The following is a 24,654-nucleotide window of genomic DNA, read 5'->3' as shown; positions in this document are numbered from 1 at the left end:
CCTTTTCGTTGTACTTCCTCTTCTCCTTCTCTTCTTTCTCTCCCTGTCGAGCTTGTTGGAGTGCGATTGCCAAGATCTAGTGTAATTCCTTTTCCTCGGGAGCCAGTCGCACTAATGCTAGTATCAATAGGAAGATCTTTATTTCTTAGGAGATTTCTGCTTTTCTCCCCTGTAGTGTCAAAGTATTTGGCATAAAGAGCCCTCAATAACTTTCTTGTCATGTACGCGGATAGAGGGCGTTTCAACCTGGCCTTCTACTAAGAGTGTTGCACAAATTTGTTTTCTTATCCCTTCTAGTTTAAGCCTTTCCTTCTTATGTAACCAAGTCCTCCTATGAACCTATCCCCGCCTAAAGGATAGGATAGGATAGATTACAACTATAAAGTAAAGGCTATCTTTGAGCAAGCTATTAGCTTTCATTGTGAGTGAGAGAGGAATTAAGGCTGATTCAACTCAAGCAGCGTGCACATGATTGTCTTGTGTAGTGTGTGATATCTTTCCTTTGTTAAGTGGAAGTGGGAACTATCTAAGATCTATTATCCATCCCTTTCTTGGGAACAGTCAAAGACCTTGCAACTAAGGGCTTCAACCGATGCCTTCAAGCTCACCTAACTTGGTTCTAGTGTTGTGACTGGCACTCTACCAAATCCATCAATTTTTGGATTGGTTGCTTCTGAGAGAGCTACTCTTCCGACTGCTTGTATTCATCCCTTCCCAGGAGGGCAATCAGCCCCTTTCTTTCATTTGAATATTGGCCCTCGCGCATCACGGCTAGATTTGAGTCACTCATAGCTAGGGCTTTCTATTTCATCAGGATGGCTTCTCCTCTATTGAGCTCATCGCCCCTTTCTATCAGCTTCCGCTACCTGTCTGATGAGGTTTTATGGAGGCTCCTTTGACCGGTCTGAGGCTTTACCTCACCCTATGTCGCTTACTTGTTGTGGTTTACCACGGAATAAACCTGCTTTTCATCGTAGGATGATGATGGGTCTCTCCTGTAGTTGTTAGTGAGTCTGTCACACCCCCAAACCAGAACAGCGGAAACATTCGGGGGTGGAAGACTTCATGTAAGTATCACAACACATGCAATATAGTAATCCAGGTACAAACAACCATTTCATTAATAAGTATAAGTTTTACATAAGTGTTTAAAAAATACATATTCAAACACCAAAGTAGGTATAGTAGAAGACAAGAGTCGTGGTATGGTACTAGGTAGTCTTCTCAAGAGCTTCGGGAGTGTACCTGTCTACTAGATTCCTGAGAATACAAGTTATTTGAAAAGAGTAGATCAGCATTTAAGCTGGTGAGTTCATAAGTATTTTAGTTCTGTAAAGTTTACTCTAGGTTCTTTGGAAAAGTTCACTGGTTCCTCCAGAAAATCCTATATTTCCTTAGGTCATAAACTGATAAACTCAATAGTTTCCCTCTGTAATTGCTTAGTTTCTATTAATTATGTATAACCTAATATCGAACTGACAGTGAATTGGGTGTATCTGCCCGAAGCCCACAACCAAACAAGGAACAGGAAGTAAGGCGGAAGTCACACATTTCACTGTCAATCGGATATTACTTATATATAACTCTGATGTAATAACTAAGGACTTATAGAACTAACAACTAAATGTCTTTTATGTTATACTAGTTTATAGAGATTGAATGACTAAGTTTCATTTGATAAGTAGTTTAATTCCATAACTCATTTCATTTGTAAAAGTGGTTTAATCCCACAACCGTTCCATTTGTAAAAGTGGTTTAATCCCATAAATCGTTTCCTTTGTGTAAGTGGTTGAATCCCATAACCGTTTCTTTTGAAGGAGTGGTTTAATTGCATAAACCGTTTCATTTGTAAAAGTATTCTTAGTTATATATGTTCTATGGTAAAAACCTTAGTATTAATCCTGGAAAAATATTATATTATCCAGAATACTACATTGTGGTTTTAAATGTTGAAAAACAGAAGTACAAGTATATTTACCATACTTGATATCATCAAACGTAGCTTTTACTGTAAGTAAAAAATACAGAAGGTATATTTGGTCGGGATGTAATTATCTTTTCTTACTGTTTAAAGAGAAGTATATTACTTAGTAATTCACTCATTGTTTTATCCATGTGAGTTCTATTAACCATACTAATATGACTGATATGCGTGCGGCGACTTTCTTCAGGCGTCGGAATGGAATGATATTTGACACCCTAGGCCTGCCGGCCAAACTGTAGCGAACAGTAGAGGTGCGGGATTGTCAGTCTCATATAGATCTATACACAAATTCACGCTCTCCCTACAAGAGATTCTGGTTAATAGGCCAGGACTTAAAGTCATACTTAAACAAGTACACCATGAAGGGTCTCACAAATTTATTATTTCAATGAGATTTACGATGTATTATTACCCCGTGATTGTTAACCCTGGTACTCTGTATCGTACCTTTGTTAATGAAAACCCGGTATGATGTATCTTTACTTCTTTAATATGTTATTCGTATATTAAATGCATTATACATATCCTGGTATAGTTAAATAAGTTTTGGTACTTTCCTTGGAATGTGAATCATACTCGTATATTTAGTTTTGAATCATAAATTATACCTATTATAATTTATATGCTCTATTTGCTTAACATGATTTATCATGGATGAACACCTTTGCTCAGCCTGATACATAGGTAATGATACCAAAACGAGTGACCTTTTGTACTCATATAATATATATATATATATATATATATATATATATATATATATATATATATATATATATATATATATATAAAATTAAGAAGGAAACGACCATCGGACAAATAGCACAACCTTAACTCCACATCCAAACAAGGACAAGGAAATAAGATAATTTATTAGTCCTAAGCCCTTCAAATCTTATTTATATATTTATACATATATAAACATGATTTTTGGCATTTGTAATTTGAAATAGTTTATAAAACATTTTTCAAAGAATTTAACGGAGTTTACATGACTTTAAATATTTAACATGGCTTTAAGTCATTTTGGATGTATTTGGTAATTCTTGAAAGCATATGGAAACTATTTGCGTGATTATTATCACATACAATTGTTAACACAATTTAATATTGTGTTAAACTTGTATTCCCCCCCCCCCCCTAAAAAGCATTTAGAAACCATTAAATATGTAAATTATAGGGGTATGAACTCACCTTGATAGGTGGTAATTCGGGCAGCGTTTCGTTTCCCGGAAAATAGTTTGTTTGATGAAAAACCGGCTAAAACCGGGTAGAGTTTCGACAAGAGAGAGGATGAATTCTCGAGAATTCCAGGGCTCCGGTGCTTGCTTCGGGCTTTAGACTTGATACCGGGGCCTTCGGGGGTCATGAGAAAGTCGAGGGGGTGAAAAGGTGAAAATTGGTGAAAATTGGGGTGAAAAACCTCTCAAATCCGAGAAGTCTCGCACCCTTTATATAGGGGTGCGAGGGTGCGGTCCGAAGGGAGACAGCTAGCGAGGGCGAGGAGTCAACAGCCACGCGTCGTTCATGCGAAGGGTACATGTGCGAGGGTTGGACAGATGGGGGCTTCGGACTTGACCAACCTTCGGCCAATGGGAGCATGCCACGATGCGAGGGGGTGTCCGAGGAGCATCCGCAGGGTGTCTCCTGCGAGGGTTGTCGACTACTTATTGGACCTTGGTCTCGGTCCAATCAGATGGTGACATAGCGAACTTCGGTCCAACCAGAGGATGACACGTGGAGGCCTCGCATGCGAGGGTGACGTGGCGCTACTGTTCATGCGAAACTTCCTGATTTTTGCTATTTTTCTTTATTTTTTTGCCAAAACTTGTAAAATTCATATCTTTTGCATACGAACTCTGTTTTTGACGTTCCTTATATGCACACGTAGGTAAAATTATACTCTACGACTTTCGTTTAGACTTCGTCGGCTAACTTTGAGATTATTCTTAATATTATTATTTTAAACAGACTGGGAAGGGAATCCGTTAAAAATTCATAACTTCTTCATCCGATGTCCGTTTTCGTCTGTCTTTTTACCGTTGTGCTACTTTTGACGAGACCTTCAATTCTCGTTTAAGTTGCATCTGCTAAATATCGACCGATTTATATTTCGAATTTTTAGCTGTCTTCTGCTAAACCAAAACTTCGAAAAATCATAACTTCTTCATACAAAGTCAGATTTTGACGTTCTTTCTATGAACGTTCTCGGTTTAACATACTCTACAACTTTTATGTAGATTGTTAAGGCTAAAAATCCTTTTATCGAAAATTCGCTTTGTACACTGAATAGTGTTTTGCCGGTTTTATTGCAGATTTTCGATTGGTCATAACTTCTTCGTTATAACTCGGATTTCATTGTTCTTTATATTTTTGGAAACCTTGTTACAAACTCTACCACTTGGTTCATCCCAATTATGATTATAGATCGATAAATTTTTGACCAAAATTTGACTGGTGTTATAGAGTCCGAGTGAAAGAGTCAAATGCTTGCCCCTTGCGCTTTACCGGTTTCGAATGAGAGCCTTCATGTCAGCCTTCTCACCCATGGAATCCCTCTTATCTTATAGTTCTCTATCCAGCTGCATTCTAACACCCTCTTTAGGCTCTTCGGTATTCCTTCGTGACTGAGGCGACAAGTCGCTTTCTTGCCCTATTCTGAATAGAACTGGAGTCGGCATTGTTTAAGAAGTTAAGCTACAATACAATCTCTCTTTCTGGTGCAAATAATGCCTACTGACAGCAGCTTCCAATGGCAAAAGAAGTACTCTCCTTTGGTCCTCAGGCTAGTTCATCTATCTATCTATCAACTCAGCAAAGTGGCTACGGGGATTCAATGTGCCATCTGCGGTTCTTAACCGATTCACTCCAAAGTGGTTCACATGCCACCCATCTTGGTAGATCCTACCCTTTTCCTTGCTAGTAAATACCAAACTTGACTGTGGTAGGCACAATCGCTTTCAATGAAAATTTTGCTTTCTAAATCCGCCCTCTTCAAGCTGTCAAATATAGATAGGAGATCCACTTCAATTTCTCTCCTCTCCCACCTCTCCAGCTTGGGAATAGTTCTTTCTACTGGCTATCTATCTGTACAATGCCAGTTCAAGCTACCTTCTGGATGGAGCAAGAAAAGGTATGCACAGGCGCAGTAGTTCAAGGCGGACAGGTAAGGGTAAGTAGTAAAGGCTTAGCATAGGAAGGGGATAGGCATTCAAATCACTATCTTAAAATACCGTATATAAGAGAAAGAGTGGCTCGTGTATCTTTTCTTAGACAATTCTAGTAGGCAAGGGAATTGTTTAGCAAGCATGAGCGGGAATGAGCAATGACTTGAGTTTCGTTCTGGAGTTCGACCGTTGAAAGTTAGTTCGAGCGGGGGTCTTTTCTTTTTTTTTTTAATAGGAAAAATGAATGAAAATAAAAGCGGTGGCCGACAAGGCCCTTTTACCTAAATCTAATCTCTTGGGAAGTGAAGAGGATAGGTTTTAAAGTCGTTTGGTAAGATTCTCCCGAAGGTAGACATTTACCCATGCCACTGATATTCTGACTCTCTTAATTACACGTGTTTGAGGGAGTTAAACGTCTTATTCTTATGAGTGGCCTATGTGAATATGAGCCAGGAGCAAGGATTCCTGAAAGTGAATTCCAGTGCAAGCCTGATATGAAAGTGGAGTTCAATCGTCAAAAGTGAGATCTCTTTTAGTCCGGTCTTCTATTCTCTTTAGAGTCAGGTTCTTAAAACAGGACATGAAATCGGGTTTTCTGAATATCTCTTTTCCCGCCTAAATTGTGGTTCGAGATCGAAACTGGACCTGAGAGAGACTAGACTTCTAGTAACAGTAGGTGCGCCTTCAGTTGAGGAGAGCTGTTCACAAGTAGTGGTTATGAGCTCTTTCTTATTCTGGTTCAGAAGAGGTAATTCCTTCAGTTGCACTAGTGGATTGAATAACCTGTTTTTTAGTGCCAACAAAGTGCATGTGTTGTTGGTTAATGTTAATAAAAAGATGACTTTCGATAGGCTGGAGGACTAAGACTATAAGTAGGACAAAGGTCTTAAAAGAGAAATGAAAGGCATTTTTATGTGAGAGAGCTATGCTTAGGTAAGTTCCATCAGTCCACTTTTTAGGTAAGCCAAAAGTTCATTTTAGGTAAGTAAGTAGTCCCGTATGAAATTAATAAAACCTTCATATCTCACCCTTGATGAGGTCAATCTTAAGTTGTTGGAAGCTACTGCTAAGGTACTCCCCCTCATCTATAAAGGATAGGCAATTGAGAGAAAATAGGACGATAGCGATAGACACAGGAACATAAATAGATTAAAAGATGACTTTCGTAGAAGAGAGGGGAAACCTGCTTAGATAGGGTGATAGCTCCGTTTTGATTGAATATCCTTTCCTGTGCTTGTCTTGTATTGAGGTATACCGCGAAGCTATGAGTAAAAGTAGGTAACAAAAGGGGAGCGATTGTTGTTTTTTATTACTGAGGGCAAGCAGCTTTCATTTTATTCAATCTAATGGTAGGGCTTGAAAGAGTAGGCGGTTTGTATCTTTCTATGACCCCCAGAATAAGAAGTAGGAGGATACACAGAGAAAGAGTTCTTGAAGTCTACCCGGGCGCGCTTCTTCATTCCTGCATTTAGGCCCGACTAGGAACACATGGATCCAGGGAACGAACAGCTTCTTACTAGTAGGGGCGAATCACAGTAAAAGAGTCCAATCTATGAAATAGAGCTTAGTCTGTCCAAACTAGTAGAAGGCTTAGGTTCTTATTTGGTCCAATAAAGTCAGAATAGCTTTCTATCTAAAAGAAATGGTGCTCGATGAAACAACCCAGATTCCACACTATGCTCTGGTCTGGGGAGAGAGCTGCTCTGCGAAGCTGGGTGTTCCGTGTTCTTATGAAGGAACCATACTAGAAAGAGAATAGAAATGGCCTTAGCGAGGGAATGATGGGAAACCTTAGTCTATATATTGCTCGTGAGCTGCCAAGTACCAGTCTCACAACAGTATTGGTGGCGCAAAACAAAAGCATCGGTCCTTCACTTGCTGATCGTTTGCGAGTAGAACTCGCTCTCTTGCCACGCCTTTCACTCACTCGCTTGAGTCGGACTTAATCACTTGGGGGATCATTCCTTCTTCACTCTCTTGCTATTACCCGCAGGGAGTGCAACAACCAAGGTGCATATTATCATATAGAAAGAAGCGAAGCGTAGCGATTCGTACTACCGGAAAAGTTTCGCTAACCGGCAAGCAATAGAATCCGCCGATAGGCACAAGAAAGCATAGCGAATCACATAGATAAGGCCCTACCTGCCAGCGCACGGATAGATAGGGCGGGCGAAGCGCGAAGGGGATGGATGTCTGAGCGGTTGAAAGAGTCGGTCTTGAAAACCGAAGTATTGATAGGAATACCGGGGGTTCGAATCCCTCTCCATCCGCGAGGTCATAAGTTCTCTCTTGTGTTATCTATAGATAAGAACGAATCGGATCGACTCAACTTATATGATAGATGGAATGGTAGCTTATTTTATGATTTAGTTAGGACTCTGTCTCCCTTTCGTGATCTTCCGCCCTCCGGTTGGGGAAGGTCCGGAAAGCCCTCACTCCCCCTTTTTCAAAAAGAAGCCCGGCTCAACAAGGGGCCCTCTCTGATAAGGAAGAAAATGAAAGAATCTCAATTTTACGACAAATCCGATCTAATGGTTGTTCTCCACTAACCGCAAGGATATAAGGACTCTATATTTCATCTTTGGTGCCATTGCTGGAGTGATGGGCACATGCTTCTCAGTACTGATTCATATGGAATTAGGACTACCCGACAATCAAATTCTTGGTGGGAATCATCAACTTTATAATGTTTTAATAACGGCTCACACTTTTTTAATGATATTTTTTATGGTTATGTCGGCGATGATAGGTGGATCTGGTAATTGGTCTGTTCCGATTCTAATAGGTGCGCCTGACATGGAATTTCCACGATTAAATAATATTTCATTCTGGTTGTTGCCACCAAGTCTCTTGCTCCTATTAAGCCCAACCTTAGTAGAAGTGGGTAGTGGCACCGGGTGGACGGTCTATCCGCCCTTAAGTGGTATTACCAGCCATTCTGGAGGAGCAGTTGATTCAGCAATTTCTAGTCCTCGTCTATCTAGTATTTCATCCATTTTAGGTTCTATCAATTTTATAACAACTGTCTCCACCATGCGTGGACCTAGAATGACTATGCATAGATCAGCCCTATTTGTGTGGTCCATTCTAGTGACAGCATTCCCACTTTTATTATCACTTCCGGTACTGTCAGGGGCAATTACCATGTTATTAACCGATCGAAACTTTAATACAACCTTTTCTGATCCCGCTGGAGGGGAGACCCCATATTATACCAGCATCTTTTTCGGTTATTCGGTCATCTAGAGGTGTATATTCCCATTCTGTCTGGATCGCGTATCATAAGTCATATCGTTTCTACTTCTTCGGGAAAATCGGTCTTCGGGTATCTAGGCATGGTTTATGCCATGATCAGTATAGGTGTTCATGGATCTCTTCTTTGGGCTCATCATATGTTTACTGTGGGCTTAGATGTTGATACCCGTGCCTACTTCACCGCAGCTACCATGACCATAGTTGTCCCCACTGGAATCAAAACACCCATGTTATTTGTTGTAGGGTCCATATTTTTGTTCACCATAGGGGAACTTACTGGAATCGTTCCGGCAAATTCTGGGCTAGACATTGCTCTACATGATACTTATTATGTGGTTACACATTTCCATTATGTACTTTCTATGGGAGCCGTTTTTGCTTTATTTGCAGGATTTCACTATTGGGTAGGTAAAATCTTTGGTTGAACATATCCTGAAACTTTAGGTCAAATCCATTTTTGGATCACTTTTTTCGGGGTTAATCCGACCTTCTTTCCCATGCATTTCTTAGGGCTTTCGGGTATGCCACGTCGCATTACAGATTATCCAGATGCTTACGCTGGATGGAATGCCCTTAGCAGTTCTGGCTCTTATATATATCTGTAGTTGGGATTTATCATTTTTTCGTGGTCGTAACAATCACTTCAAGCAGTGGAAACAACAAAAGATGTGCTCCAAGTCCTTGGGTTGTTGAACAGAATCCAACCACACCGGAATGGATGGTACAAAGTCCTCCAGCTTTTCATACTTTTGGAGAAACTTCCAGCTATCAAGGAGACGAAAAGCTCTGTGAAGTAAAAGAAAAAAAGGTCGCCGATTGCTACTAAGCACCAAACAGAACATTTCAAAATTGAAAACGGATCAGTTGACCTGGTCTACGAATCTATTCTAACTATCAACGAATTCTTAAAATTTTAGGCGGGATGGGGATTGTAATTATTTAGACTTCTCGAGGTATAATGACAGAAAGGGAGGCTAGATTCGAAGGAATCGGCAGATCAATTTTGTGTTATATATGGTAATCCTTCTGCGAATTAGATCCTAAATTGACTATTTGTGAAAAAAAGAGAAAGGGCGGGTTGTATAATCTCACTCCTCCCCCATTAGTTAAGACTTCAAGGAGGTTTTCCCCGAAATGAAAGAAAAAAAAGAAACTGGTTCACGTAAGAATGGACATCTTGGTTTACGCAAGAGTGAACGTAGAATACCAAAAGGAATTATTCATGTTCAAGCAAGCTTCAACAATACCATTGTGACTGTTACAGATGTAAGGGGTCGGGTGGTTTATTGGGCCACCGCCGGTACTTGTGGAAGAGGGGTTACAAGAAGAAGGAAACAATTTGCTGCTCAAACTGCAGCGGGAAATGCTGTACAGTAGTGGAGCAAGGTATGCAACGAGCGAAAGTTATGAAAAAGGGTCCAGGTCTCGGAATCCCATCTTCCAAGGTCAGGAGCCACGGAGCCAGAAGACCGTTCGACGATCCTACTTCTGATGTCATCCCCTTCTGTTCCCTCCCTGTTGAATATCCCAACTATTCTATATCCAATTCCGGGATGGATCAGGAAATATTTTCTCTTGAAATGCCGATAAGGAATAGCCAGTTATGAAGCAGGTGGCAGGGAATGAAATCACTCCTGTGCTATCAAAGTAGTGATATTAGTTAGAGCTAGGGGCAGGCCATCTATTCCTACTTGACTTTCTTCAAGATACGAAATGAGCAGCCATTTTTCGTGACATCATATCACTATTCGGCAAGTCAATCCTGCTTACCAATCCAATATATCTCTAAATAGATTCGCTTGCCACAAGGACCGGACAACATAGGAGATTGCCCAACCTTCCAATTTATCTTTCTGAAGCAACTATAACGGATGGGCAGCTTCCCTACCCACTGGGGATTTTTTTCCCCATTCCAACTTCGGATTCTTGCAAATCGTCCCCGGTTCTATGATTTAAGGTTAGGAGTTTCATTCTTAGCAAGATCCCCAGCTATTGAATCTGTTGTCTTCGGCGGGGCTACTTCTTCTTCTTTTGAAATGAGAAGAATAGCGTAGTCAAAGTAGGCCAAGTCGGTAGCCTTTTCTGAAAATCTTGGGAGAATGGATGTAGCATTAGAAAAAGGCCTAACTGCTGTTGAAGGAATAGAGGGTGTTTCGGCTCTTGGAGTAAGGGGGAAGGGCTGAGTGCCGGTGAAATGCTTTTTTAGACTTACCCCGCTCAATGGAAATTTATTTAGGCAAGATCCCACATCCAAGAGTCTGATTCTGATTCTGCTTTCACTCTTATAAAGGAAGGAGGCCACCAAACCAAAGGGGAGGTCTTTGCTTGCTTTTCCTGTTAGAGATGCTAGTCTTTTTGTAATAACTGCTCTGAAGATGTTTTCAGGAATAAGAGAAGACAATGCTCTTTCATCAGCTCTTTGGCTATTTGCTTGCGATAAAGAAAGAGTGAATTGATCCGAGCCAAGTAGTTCGGCTAAGCCGGAAAGAAAGAGTTAGATCCTCTTTGAGATGAAATGCGACAATGTCCTAATCAAACTAGGCGCAATGTCAATGATTTCGTTCAAGGATGAAGGCTCAAGGCATAAAGGCTGTTATTCTTTGTGCATTGGTCTCAGAGGTCCCTCGCTCTAAAGGGTTGATGGCAGCTATCCTGCTTTGTCAGAGATAATTGGAATGGAATTGGTGTGTGTCGCTAGCTCTTTCTTTTGAGACGAATGAATCCCGAATAAAGGAAGGCGGTCGTGATAGGGAAAGGCCTTTCCTTATTAACAGGAAAGATAAAATGGGCCAAATCGCCTGCTAGAGAAGAAGCTCTTAGGGAATCGATCTAGACTAGATGACATGTCGGTGCTATTAAACTAGCTGCCAGAACGAGTTCAAGAGATGAGGATCCAGGTAGTGAAGTCACCCTCCGGGGAAGAATCATTCCATTCACTTGTGAAACTGCTAAAAAGAATAGCTTTTCTCTGAATCCACCACTCACTCTCTTTCGGGTAGGTTTAACAAGAAAGTAAAAGCAATCTCCTCAACCTAGAAAGAGAACTCCGGGATCTTCTTTTTCTTCCTAAGAACCCGAAGGCGAACTAATCCGTCTTGGTGCAGCTCCTAGTCCTGATCGTTTGGCTACCGGGTATTCACTCAAACTAAAAAGAAAAAAATGGAATATAGAATCTGGATCCTCATCTCCTTCCCACTTTAGTTTCACTCTTATCTCGGTTGCTAACCGGTGTGGGAGATGAAGCCAAGTCCTTTCCCTTCAAGGATCTAACTGCCACTCTTTCTAGTTTCACTCAACTGCCACTAACCCATATGCTTAAAACATCTCATTGGAGGTGGGATAGAGCTAATTATGGGATCGAATGTCTCTTATTGTGGTCTTGATTTTAAGCTAGTACAATCAAGGATTCTGGTATGAATTTGGTAGTCATCTTGATCTCTTCTCTTGTCTGTTTTTTTTTTTTTGAATAGGTCTTCTCCCTTCGATCCGCGAAGTAGGCAAGTAGGAATCTCTCCCCCTTCTGTTTATGGATAGAAAAAATATCTCCTTAGGAGAGTATTTTATGAGTTGACTGTAACCCGAAGGCTTCTTTCTATCGATGTAGTAGGTAAGAAATAAGATATTCGTATAGTTAATGAATTAAAGTGAAACCACTAGGTTAGATCTCATCTGTGATCCCTGGGCTTGTTAATTGAGAGAGAAACCCCTACTATCGATCATGGCCTTCATTGAGTGCATTTTTTGCTCTTTGACATAGTAAGGCGGGAAGGCATGAGCAAGGCACTTACAAGGCCTTTCACAGCTCAAATCCATGGATTAAGCTGCTAATCCCTTTTATAGCAAAGTTCCAACAAGCTACCTCATCGGGAAATCTAAATTCTTTCACCGAACCAGGGGGGCACGATGAATACATTGATTATCTGGGTCTGATCGTCGCTAGAGGCCCGTCGACTATAATACACTGTTCGAAATTTCTTCGTTTCTGCCTAAACAAAACGGGATTGGCTATCTTAACCTTAGCAGTTTTGCGAGCAAACGTAGACGAATGCTTGCAAGACCAACAAAGCCCTACTTATTAGGAGGGGACTCTTTGGCACCTTAGAGAAATTCCTTTACCTAGGGGATCAAGTGGTATTTGATCAATGAACTAATATCTTTTGGTATAGGGCGAAGGTAACGGCTTGGGCATGGCATGAGGGTTGTTAAGCTCACATACATTGTAAGACTTTGTAAGAAATGCTGGATTGTGCCCTCCGAGCAGAAGGTGTCCTCAGGGCTTAGTTGGGTTTGTTTGAGTCTAAATCATGATTACATCGAGTGGAGAGGCCTTAGTGTTCAACGCACCACGTCCATCCTTATGGAATCCATCTGGACAGCTTACCCTTAAACTTTTGCCAACCCCAGAGAAGAGAACTTCGAGGATACGCGGTAGACATGCTTTTCCCAAGAATCTTCAAACTTTTTGCTTATGTAATGGGGGAGGTACCAGCTGATGTCTTTGAAGACATTCAGAAGGACGTTCGAGATATGGAGGGGTGCTTTGGGTTTGATCTGAGATGGGTTCATGCCAGGCTGTGTGCAGTGGCCAAGGCAAGATTTGATACCCATCATCTCGAGGAGTACGCCCAGACTTCAGCAGCGCTCGAGAAAGCTACAAGTGCATTGGCTCAACTTGAAGGAGAGTTGTCTCGATGTAGTGAAACTGCTTCTGCCCATTTGGTGAACAACTCTGTTGCTACTAAAATGAAACATTTTCCCCTCGAGGGAGTTTTTATTTTCTCGATGAAATCGAGGGCACAAGTTTGAAATGGGTAGGGAGTTCCACGGCTGGAGCATGTATGAGGTTGCCATGTAGTTGACAAACCTTGCACATCTTAACAAATGTTGCTGAATCTATCACCATAGTTGGCTAATAGTACCCCAGGGTCATCAGGTGATCATATATCTTTGCGCCGCCAATATGTCCAGGGGCGTGGGGTTCCTCGAGAACCTGCTACACATCCGGATGGAGAGGATGGCCATTATAGCCCTTCCTGTAAAGTTCTCTTTGCTTAGCAAAGAAGCAAAATGCCCTTTTCTTTATTCCAACTACATCTTTTGTTTTAGAGGGGAGGATTTTTTGATCCATAAAAGAAATACAATCAATATAGGGCTTTCTCCAGTCTTCATAATATAATGCTCTAAGGCACATTCTTCTGGACATGGGTAGAATTTAGATTGGAGGCAAGTTTTCTTCAATTTGTTGACTTCCTCCAATACTGCAGCTGAGTGTTCTGCTCTGATGGAGGTGCATATTCATATTCTCCACTCGGGAAACGGGCAAGCAAATCAACTAAGGCTTTACTTTTCATTGCGTTGGGAGTTACACATTTCATGTCATACCCTGCTAGAGTGAGGAACCACCAAGCAGCTCTCCCTATGAGTATAGTATAACTCGAGACATTAAGTGTTTGAATGGGTCACATCTTGTCACAATATGAATTGTGAAGGACATGAATTAGTGATGAAACTTTTGAGTAACGAAGACTAATGTGAGGCAATTCCATTCCACAACTGAGTACCTTGTCCCCGGACCTGTGATCACTCGGCTCAAGTAGTATACTGGGCATTCCTTCCTATCGCAATGCCCCACGAGAAGTAGAAGTGAGATAAAGCTGCAAGGGATTGGCTTAATATTGATCCAGTTTAGGCAGCTTTCAATCTCTATAAACTTGATGGAATATCTCTTACACATGGAAAAAGACTTGCATCAATCAATGGAATGAATGAGTTGAATCAGAAACATAATTTCAAAGCCAAAGCAAAGGCATTCATTTAGCAGGAGTTTACGATGCAAAGATGATTCGTGCTAGCTCTTCTCTTCTTTAACTAGTTAGATGAATAGCCTATTGGGCTAGTTTACTAAGCTTTCAGTCTACATAAACTTCATTCAATATTGATTACACTCCTTCTCCTACTGCTTCTCCTTATACCCATTAATGTTCTTCTTCGTCCTACCTTGACTATTGGGAAATTTCCATTCGAGAAAGATATGTACGAATAAAGGAGCGAAGCTGAATCGACCGGACGGTAGAGGTTGTTTAAGAATGGAGATACGCACCGTGAAAGAAAGAACTTCGCTAGCTTACCCCACGTAGCAGTCCTAGTAAATACCTATGCTTTATAGAATAGGGCCTTTTAGGATATGATTACAATGCTTCAGTTGTCCTTGGTCAAGAAGGAAATAAAAAAGGAAGTCGATTTTTTAGTGCGATTGCCGAGGAATTGAGACAGTTTAATTTGACTAAAAGACTTTCATTAGCTCCATAGGTATTATAAGATGAGACCATGAATCGAACCAGATCGAAACATTCAGCTGTCGACGAACACACTTTGCCGGAACGTCAACCGCAAACGAAGGATAGCCAGGCCCCGGTTCCTAGGGTTAGGGTACTCCCTATTATGTTATGAGCCTACTCAGATCAGAACTAGTTTCTTCTCTTTCGCCTATCGGCCGGCAGGCTTTAAGCAACCTTCGCATTTCTAGCTGAGATCCCAAGTCTCCAAGTAGGCCCTCTTGGCCATCCACGACCTTGGCTTTTTAGAGAATCCCGCTCCTATCTCGTAGGACTTGTAGCTCGGCAGTCCACCGGGTGGGTTTGTTTATCCTTCCAGTTTCGAGTGTATTCTTGGATAGTTATAGCGGCCCATAGGCGCGAGATATACCTTGTGGGGGGGGGGGGGGGGGGGGCGGCGGCGGTCTGATGGACATACTCCTTTCAGGTAGTGGCCGTTTAGTCCATGGTCCATTGGATGGTTGGTGCAAGGCCAGAAATTGGAACACATTGATTCTGCTCATTCCTGTCCTTCGCTTCAGGGCCTATCCCTCGGTGTGGTCAGTACTCCATACTGTCGGGAAGCAAAGCTTACACTTGTTCATTAATTATGAAGGTTTGCCAGGGCCTCTTTCCTCCTCCCTTTTCTGCTCACTCGTATGGGTCCGGACCCCACAAAGGGGGAGGGAGTCGACTGAACATCTCAGCCATTGGCAGGAATTTCGCCCGCATCCAATCCCCAATTCTTGTTCGCCCCGGATGATCGTGTTGGGTGAATTGTGACCTCGTACAGAAAGATGTACCCTCTTGTAGGAGGTCTTACTCTGGAAAGACATGGCACACCTTGGAAATCACAGAAAACTTAACCCGTGTTACATTACACCCTTCGAGATCCTCGTTAGGGTCGATTCCATAACCTTCAAACTCCGACTACCTTCAGAACTTAGCAGCATCCATCCAGTATTCCACATCTTTATTCGTAAGAAGTGCCTACCCGACGAAACCCTTGTAATCTCTTTGATGAGATCGGAATCAACGGGAGTCTAAACCCTATGGAAGAACCAATCAAAATCATAGATCGAGAGATTAAACGTACGAAACAAGCTGTATTCCCGATAAGTGAAAGGTTCCCTGGAATGCCACTCAAGGACCTGAGTTCACTTGAGGGCTTGACGATCCAATGAAACAGAAGTATAAGTATCTCTTCCAAATCCATGATTCATATCTAAAGTTTGAATTTCGGGATGAAATTCCCTCTAATGGAGGGATAATGTGACAACCCAAAGTTTTTCCATCGCCGTAACCCGTTCCGCCGTAAAACTCGTCTTTAGCAATTCGTTCCGTTTTCGTTTTTGGGCTAAGTTATTTAAATTTATATGTTTATTTTAATCTCATGAGTGTCCAAACTCCCTAGAAACTCATGTAAACGACCCAAATTATTAATTTCAAAATTTTTAGAATTGTTCCTGCCGGGTTACGACAACTTAATCGGGTGCGACCAAAAGCATCGTATAACGTCAGTATCGGGTAGAATTCCACCGTGTTTCAAACTTGAATCATATTTAAAGCCCAAAAGACTTCATTTGAAGCTTTTTCTCTCTCACACTACTCTCTCTCTAACCTCTCTCCTCAAACCTAAGTTTTAGGTCCAAAATCATCAAATTTGAGCTCTAAATCACCAAGGTAACTGCCCTAACTCCTAGTATAGCATCTTAGACCTTCAAATTCGTGGTCAAACTATGAAATAGGACCATTATCATGAGTTTACGGCCCTAGAACAGTCCTAGGCCGTGAACTCATATAAAATGGGTTTTGGAGCCCAAAATCCCTTCCAATCGACCTTTGGAGCTTAGATATGGCTAAATGACTAAAGGGGATGGACTTAGAACACCTTGAACCCAATTTTTGAGGATTAAACATGAGTTTACTATCGAAGAACATGTTTGGGCCGTAAACTCACCTTCATGGAGAGTAAACTCAATTTCAAGTGTTTAAATGCCACTTAAACACACCAATAGCCTTGGATTAAATTCTAGAATCAACCACAATCGATTTAGGGGACATAAACTTGATGAAAACCCTCCCTTTAGGACTTCACAGCCCTAACACCCCCCCCCCAAGAAAGGGTTTCAGGGCCATAAACTCACTTACACAAGTCAAATGATGCCCTAATTCCATTCTAAGGTTTGTAAAATTAGTTTGAATCACATGTGATTCATCTAAGGTGACCAAATCATTAATATAAGGAAGGTATAGGAGATTAAGGCTATAACCTCCTAGTTTAGGGATGTAAAATCCCTTTGATGATTCCTTTGGTGGGTTAACTTCTTCCTATGCCTTAGATTAAATCCTAGCAACTTTCCCCAAGTGATATTTGACCATTTAGCACCATAAAACCCATTAAACATGAGTTCACGGCCGTGAACTCATGTGGTCATAGTATTAGGGTCGTAAACTCGTTAAGGAGTTTACTCTTGAAGAGCAAACTCATTATCTAAGCCCTATACGTCCATAGATGTCACCCGAGTCATTCCGAGCACTTGATCTGAAGTGTTTTCGCGTCTTGGAGTGTATAATCATATCTAATTAGTGATTTAAAGTCTAATTAGATACATTTGTGTATCATTTAATATTACATAGGAACCTCACACGTTTTCAAACCTCGATCCGACGTTTAGCACCCAAACTAACACGCTTCTCGACCGGTGAGTTCATACCCCTACCCTTTTTCAATGTTTTTCAATTTTTTTCAGATGGGGGGGGGGGAATACAAGCAAAAGTACAAGAATATCTTGTACTTAAATTCATTATTTCGTTTGAATGGTTTCATAATGAGTCCACGTTTAAGAATTGAAAACATATTAACAAACTGTTTGACTTGCAGAGTTGTTTTTGAAACCGATTTCAATTCTTATTATATAGTGTTATACTTTATACTTCACATTTCATTGTTCACACATTTACTGTTTGAAATCATAGAACTCTGTAATGTCCTTAATAAAACACCCCCTAGATACGAGTGTGAAGGACAGGTATCATTGGAACTTAGTCAGGTCCTAGTTAATACTTCCCCTAGATATGAGAGTAAAGAACCAATAAAACAAGATTTCCGTATTAATAATTTCAGTTTTAAATTCATGAATCTTAAGATTGGAGACACATCCTTTGCAACACTTCCCATTGATACGAGAGTGGAGGACTATCCCTGTAACTAGAATCTCTGGAAAAGGAGAGTGTGACATGAGTGTATAGATCTATATGGGATTGACTATCCCGCACATGGCTTCTAGCTACAGCCGAACCAAAAGGTTCAAGGGTGACAAAAGTCATAAAAGATATTAGCCCCGTTCCGAGTCATATCTGGTCTGTAGTATGGTTATGGAACTCGCAATCAAGATTATGAAAACTTTATACTTACTTATTAGTTTTATATACGTGTTAGAACTAATGTACATTTAAAGGTAACCAAACTTTCAGGAAACTTCACACACACACTTTAAGTATGGTAGATACTTGTGCGTTACTTTCAGATTCGATAATACTTCACAAACATTTTAGGAAAATAAGGGTTTTTCCTGGGATAACTGAACTTGTTCTTAATCAGAGTGTGTAAAAATCAGATAACAAACTATTCTTAAGCAAACTGGGTAGCAAACGGGTAACTAAACTCTACTTTTAAGAAAATATGGGATTTTCTTTGGTTCGTAACATTTTCAGAAACCAGAAGGAAACTTGTTCATTTTCAGAAAACAAAACCACTTATGAACTCACCAGCTTTTTTGTTGATTTCTAAAATGCTTGTATTCTCAGGTCCACATTAGACAGGTACCTGATGATCCTTTTGGCGAAGACGGAGTACGTAGAAGACACGTCTTACTTTTGTCTATATATATCTATACATACGTATCATCACTTGTATAACTTTGCTTTTGAACAAATTTAAATTTTTATATGTAATGTAACGGTTGTTTACTTTGTTTACTATATGAATTGGATTTGATACTGAACGTGGAGTCCACCGCGGAAATGTTTTCGCCTTGTTTTTCGAGGTGTGACAAAACAACAGCTCAAAGGGTGGCATACCAATGCTTGAGTGATGACTGTTGTTATAGGAAAACTCAGCCAAGGGCAAATATGTGTCCCAACTCATGCCGAATTCTAATACACATGCCCGAAGCATGTCCTCGAGCGTCTGAATCATCTGCTCACTCTGCCCGTCGGTCTGTGGGTGGTATGTGGTACTAAAATGCAGCCTCGTACCCAATTCCTCATGAAATTTCTTCCAGAATCTGGAAGTGAAACACATATCTCCATCTGAGACGATCGAGATCGGTAATCCATGCTATGATACCACCTCCCTAATGTACAACTCTACAAGCCTCTCCACGGAAGAGCTCTCACTGATGGAAAGGAAGTGAGCGCTCTTCGTCAACCTATCCACAATCACCCAAATTGCATCGACACCCCTGGCAGTCCTCGGCAATTTGGTGATAAAATCCATGGTGATCTGTTCCCACTTCCACTCGTGAATCTCTAACGGCTGCAACTTACCATGTGGATGCTGGTGCTCGGCCTTAACCTTGCGACAGGTCAAGCACATCTCTACGAACCATGCATCATCCCTCTTCATACAGGGCCACCAATACTCCTTCTTCAGGTCCAAATACATTTCAGTGACCCCGGGGTGGATTGAGAACTTTGACCTATGCGCCTTCTCCATCAAGACGGTATGCGTTCCACCCACAAACGGTACCCAAACCCAACCCTAAAAGGTCATAAGTCCTCGACTATCGGTAACAAACTCCGATACCTGCTCGATCACTCGCTCCCTCTTGCGGTTCTCCGGTCTCACGGCCTCCGCCTGGACTCCTCGAATGGTGTCCCACAATAGGGTTATCACTGTCAATCTCATGCAAACATCTCGTATCGGGGCGCCCTCTGCCCTATGGCTCAGGGCATCGGCTACAACATTAGCCTTGCCCGGGTGGTACAGGATCTCGTAGCTGTAATCCTTCACCACATCCAGCCATCTCCTCTGGTGCATATTCAGGTTGGGCTGATACATCAAGTACATCAAACTCTTATGGTATGTGTATATAGTACACCGAACCCCGTACAGATACTGACAGTAGATCTTGAGGGTGAATACCACTACCCCCAACTCCAGATCATTGGGTGGGATACGTCGACTCATGAGGTTTTAGCTGCCTCGATGCATATTCTATCACATGCCCCCTCTGCATAAGCACCGCTCCCAACCCTGATATCGATGTATCACAGTACACACAAAATCCTCCATCCCTTCCGGGAGTGCGAGCATCGGAGCTTCGCACAATCTCTGGCGAAGTGTCTCAAATGAGTTCTGCTGCTCCGAACCCCATGAAAAAGCAGCACCCTTCCGGGTCAACTTGGTGAGTGGCACGACGATCTTAGAGAAATCCCTGATAAATCTCCGATAATAACCAGCTAACCCAAGGATACTCCTAATATCGGTAGGTGACCTCGGCACCTCCCAACTCATCACCGCCTCGATCTTTGCCGGATCAACTAATATCCCCTTCTGGTTAATGAGGTGCCCTAGGAACTGGACCTCCCATAACCAAAAATTACACTTGGAGAGTTTGGCATAAAGCCTCTTCGATCTCATAACTTCGAGGACCTCCATCAAATGCTCCTCATGTTGGTGTCTGGATCTCGAATACACCAAGATATCATCGATGAATACAATCATCGAACGACCCAACATCGGCCTGCACAACCTGTTCATGAGATCCATGAATGCTGCTGGTGCATTGGTGAGCCCAAAAGGCATCACCATGAACTCGTAATGCCCATAACGAGTCCTGAACGTTGTCTTCTGGATATCTTCATCCCGAACCCTCATATGGTGATATCCCGACCTCAAGTCTATCTTAGAGAACCAAGGCGCTCACTGCAACTGATCGAACAGATCGTCGATCCTCGGTAATGGATAACGGTTCTTGACCATCAGCTTGTTCAACTCCCGGTAATGAATACACATCCGGTGTGAACCATCCTTCTTCTTGACAAAAAGGCTCGGCGCTCCCCAAGGTGAGCTACTCGGTCTAATAAACCCCTTTCCCAACAGCTCCTGAAGCTACAAGGATAACTCCAGCATCTTCGGTAGCGAAAGGCGATAGGGTGCCTTGGAAATATATGCCGCCCCCGGTACGAAGTCGATACGAAACTCCACCTGCCTCTTGGGAAGCACACCCGACAACTCCTCGGGGAAAACATCAAGGAACTCCCGCACAATCGGGACCTCATCAATCGAACTTGGCCTCCCAACGGCCACTCGCGTGTCCATCACATAGGCCACAAATTCCCTACAACCCTGTTGTAAACTCTGCCTCGCCCTAGCAGCCGAACAAAATGCTGACTCAGGACGAGTACCCTCACCTTACACCATAAGTACTCCCCCACTAGGGTCTTGAACCGTCACCAGCTGACACTCTTAGTCTATAATAGCTCCAAATTGGCTCAACCAATCCATGCCCACTATGACACATACGTCCCCCATCGCAATCGGGACTAGATCGATCGGGAACCTCACACCGAAGATCTCAAGTCTACATCCTCGAATCACCTCCGTGACATACACTGCTCACTCGTTAGCTATAGAAACTCACAGAGGTCGACTCAAGGCCTCTCGACAAATACTGATATGACGACTAAGAGTTAACGACACAAAAGATAGACTCGCTCCCGAGTCAAATAGCACTAAGGCAGGTACAAAATTCACAAGAAAGGTACCTACGCATAAGATAATATAAGCATAATATCTCAGACTCAAATAAATAGAGAGAAGAATACATACCGGCCACAACGTTGGGTGCTACACGTACCTCCTCCGCTGTCAACTGGAAGGCTCTCCCGCGAGCCTTTGGCGCCTCGACCTTTGCTGCCTGAACCTTGGTATCCCTAGCAGCAGGCGCAGATCCATGTGCTAATCCCTGAAGTAGCTGAGGGCACTCAGCCTTCCGATGGCCGGTCTGGTTGCAATGGAAGCAAACAAAAAATCCCTTGGGGCAATCCCTCGCGATATGCCCCTCTTTTCCGCACTTGTAGCATACTCTTGCCCGACACGACCCCTCGTGACTCTTGCCGCACTTCCCACAAGTGTGACCCTTCGTGCTCCCAGATCTCGATTCAGCATTCCTGGCCCGCTTGGCTACCAGCTGAGACTAAGACGGTCGCCGATCCATCCTCTGTGACTCTGCCTCCTCCCTAGCCTTAGTCTCCAACTCAATCTCACTCTTCCGGGCATTTGCCTGGAGCTCAGCAAATGTCCGGTAATTCTAGTTCACCATGAACTCACGAATAAATCTCCTCAGAACACTCAGATACCAGCTCATGCGAGCCTGCTCGGTAGACACCTGCTAAGGGCAAAACATCACCCTCTCATGAAACTTTCTGGTAACAACTGTAACAGAATCAGTACCCTGCTTGAGGTTTAAGAACTCCTAAATCAATCGTTCCCTCTCCACCGGGGGAACATACTCATCTCTGAACATGGTGGTGAACCTCTCCCAGGTCACCTCAGAAATCTCTGCCAGAGTGAAGCTCTTCGTCACAAACTTCCACCAATCCTTTGCTCCCAAGTGGAGCTGGTTCATAGCGAACCGTACCCTCAAGTGCTCTGGACAAGGACACATGTAGAAACATCCCTCGATGTCAGAGATCGATCTCATTGCAGCAATCGGGTCCTACGTCCCATCGAACTCTGGTGGCTTTGTATTGCTGAACACCCGAAACAACAACGAGTCACCTACTTGAGGTCTGGCAGCGACAACAACAGCAGTAGCTGCAGCAGCCACAACCTCAGTCACTGCTGCATACCGCTCGTCAAATGTCTCAATCAATGTGGTCTTGATGTCCCCGAACATCTCTAGAATCTCGGCCCGGATGGCAGCAGCCACATCCTCATGAATCAATCGAAGGATCTCCTCATCGATGACACCACTACTCCCATGTGTGTGTCGTGTTTCAACCATGATGTCTCTGAAATACAAAATAAAAAAATCAGAGACTCGATCGATCATACTCGCACTCGATAACGCAGCCCTACTTGTCCTCCAATATCCAAAGTGTGACATCCCCAAAATCACAGCCAGAAAAGAGCGGTTTGTTTATGCTTTGTTTAAAAATCAGAGTAAATTTTAAATGAAAGTGTTGCGGAATTCGTCCCAAAACAAAAATATGATAAAGATTTATCAAAAGCATTTTCCATAGAAATGTATTTCATTAAAAGACTCGGGATGTCATGTTCGTACAGATCAAAAGCATAAACAGTACAATATAAGCCTTACTACATTATTTCATATCTACAGGCCTATATCCGTAATCCCTCGTCCAAAACATCACACCTATGCTCATGCGCCACTACCTGTAATACATAAAACTGAGTGGGTCAGGCTTGGGAGCCTGGTGAGCGCAAAGGGTTTTCAACCCACAATAAATAAGTTTATTAATTTCATCAATCAACAATAACCCGATTACCCGTTCCCGTTATCCTCACTTTACGTCCCTAAACACCTATCATAAGGGACCTAGCCTAAGGATCATCATCGGGACGGACACTACTACTAAGGGGATTCCTCGGCAATAAATGTCCTAAAGGCAACCATGTGGGGGATGGAGTACACCGGTGAACACATCGTTCACAAACACCTACAGTTTGTGAGCCTGCTAGTGTTCCATTGGACTGTCTAGAAGAGTCTGTGGTCGTCATCCATACTCCGCTAGATGACAGAATCAACAACATCAACATCGAGGCCTCTAATCATTTTATCACACATCACCTATTACATCTACCCATGTTTTACCCCAACATTTTCGTAGATATAAAATACATATACAGTTTAAATCATTGAAAACATGTATAACAACGTTCACCCAACATAGATAGCAAGTATTCAGATAATATGCACACATAGCACGTAATTTATATAAAATACCTCATATCTATGTGTAAGCTGAGAGTAACTATGCACTCACATGATTAGGTGATGACTCAGCACTCAGACAGCGCTTCGATACTCTCAAAATGATATTCCTTCGATAAAACCTAGTATCGATACCACTAGGGTTTAGTTTAACGATAACCGCGAGAAATTAATTAGTCCGAGTATTATTAAGCATTAATAATACTCGATATAAGAAATAATAATAGCCCAAATAATTATTTTAAGGACCTAATAACATTCGTATAATTATTTGAAAACTATATTAAAGATTGCGTAAGCGTAGCACACTTACAGCGAATTTTATCGAGAACCAGGACTTAATTGGAGCAGCGTTTCGAAACCAAAAAACTCATTTTTCTCGGGACTCCAAGAGCCTCGGGGCTTCCCTAGGGTGCTAAGGGGCTTGACTAGGGTTTAGGGGTGGTTTGGGGTTGTAGAGAGCGAAAGAAGTTAGAGAGAGAAGTTTAAAAGGTGTGAAAAATGATGAAGTCTCGGCCTCTTTTTATAGCCTTGTGAGGCCTCGGTACGCTGAGCGTACCTCGGACCTACGCGGGGCGTAATGGCTCAGATAAGATCAGCAGGTGGCATCCTCCGAAGGGCGCGACGTGGCTCAAGCTGGACCGCAGGAGGCTGAAGTATGCGAGGCGTTCCGTCCTCGCATTGCGGCGTGTAAGGAGAACACTGGGCGTCCGAGAGGCGACGTGTCGGCCATCCGAAGCGAGCCGTGATTCGCAAGCGATGGTCAGGATCTTGCCATGTCATCGTTCTAGCATCAGATTTCGCAATTTCACTTTCTTACTTTAAAAATTCGTAACTTTTGCGTACGACCTCTGTTTTTGACGTTATTTATATCCACGCGAAGGTGGAAACGTACTCTACAACTTTCGTTTAGACTTTGTTGGATAATTTTGGCTCGATCTTAAATTTTATATTATTAACGGGTCGGG

General features: G+C 42.4%; 1 non-coding gene across 1 annotated transcript; it reads left to right on the top strand.

Annotated features, from left to right (window-relative positions):
• Nucleotides 1–7,334: 7,334 nt before the first annotated feature.
• On the top strand, nt 7,335–7,421 carry TRNAS-UGA (transfer RNA serine (anticodon UGA)). The gene has a single exon. It is a non-coding gene; the product is annotated as a tRNA-Ser (tRNA).
• The last annotated feature ends 17,233 nt before the right edge of the window (nt 7,422–24,654 follow it).

This window comes from Lactuca serriola, chromosome 2 (assembly GCF_051521515.1).
Source record: "Lactuca serriola cultivar US96UC23 chromosome 2, Lser_US96UC23_V15, whole genome shotgun sequence".
Classification (NCBI taxonomy): Eukaryota; Viridiplantae; Streptophyta; class Magnoliopsida; order Asterales; family Asteraceae; genus Lactuca; species Lactuca serriola.
The sequence above is the reverse complement of the archived record's forward strand: the minus strand, read 5'-3'. Positions and strand labels throughout refer to the sequence as shown.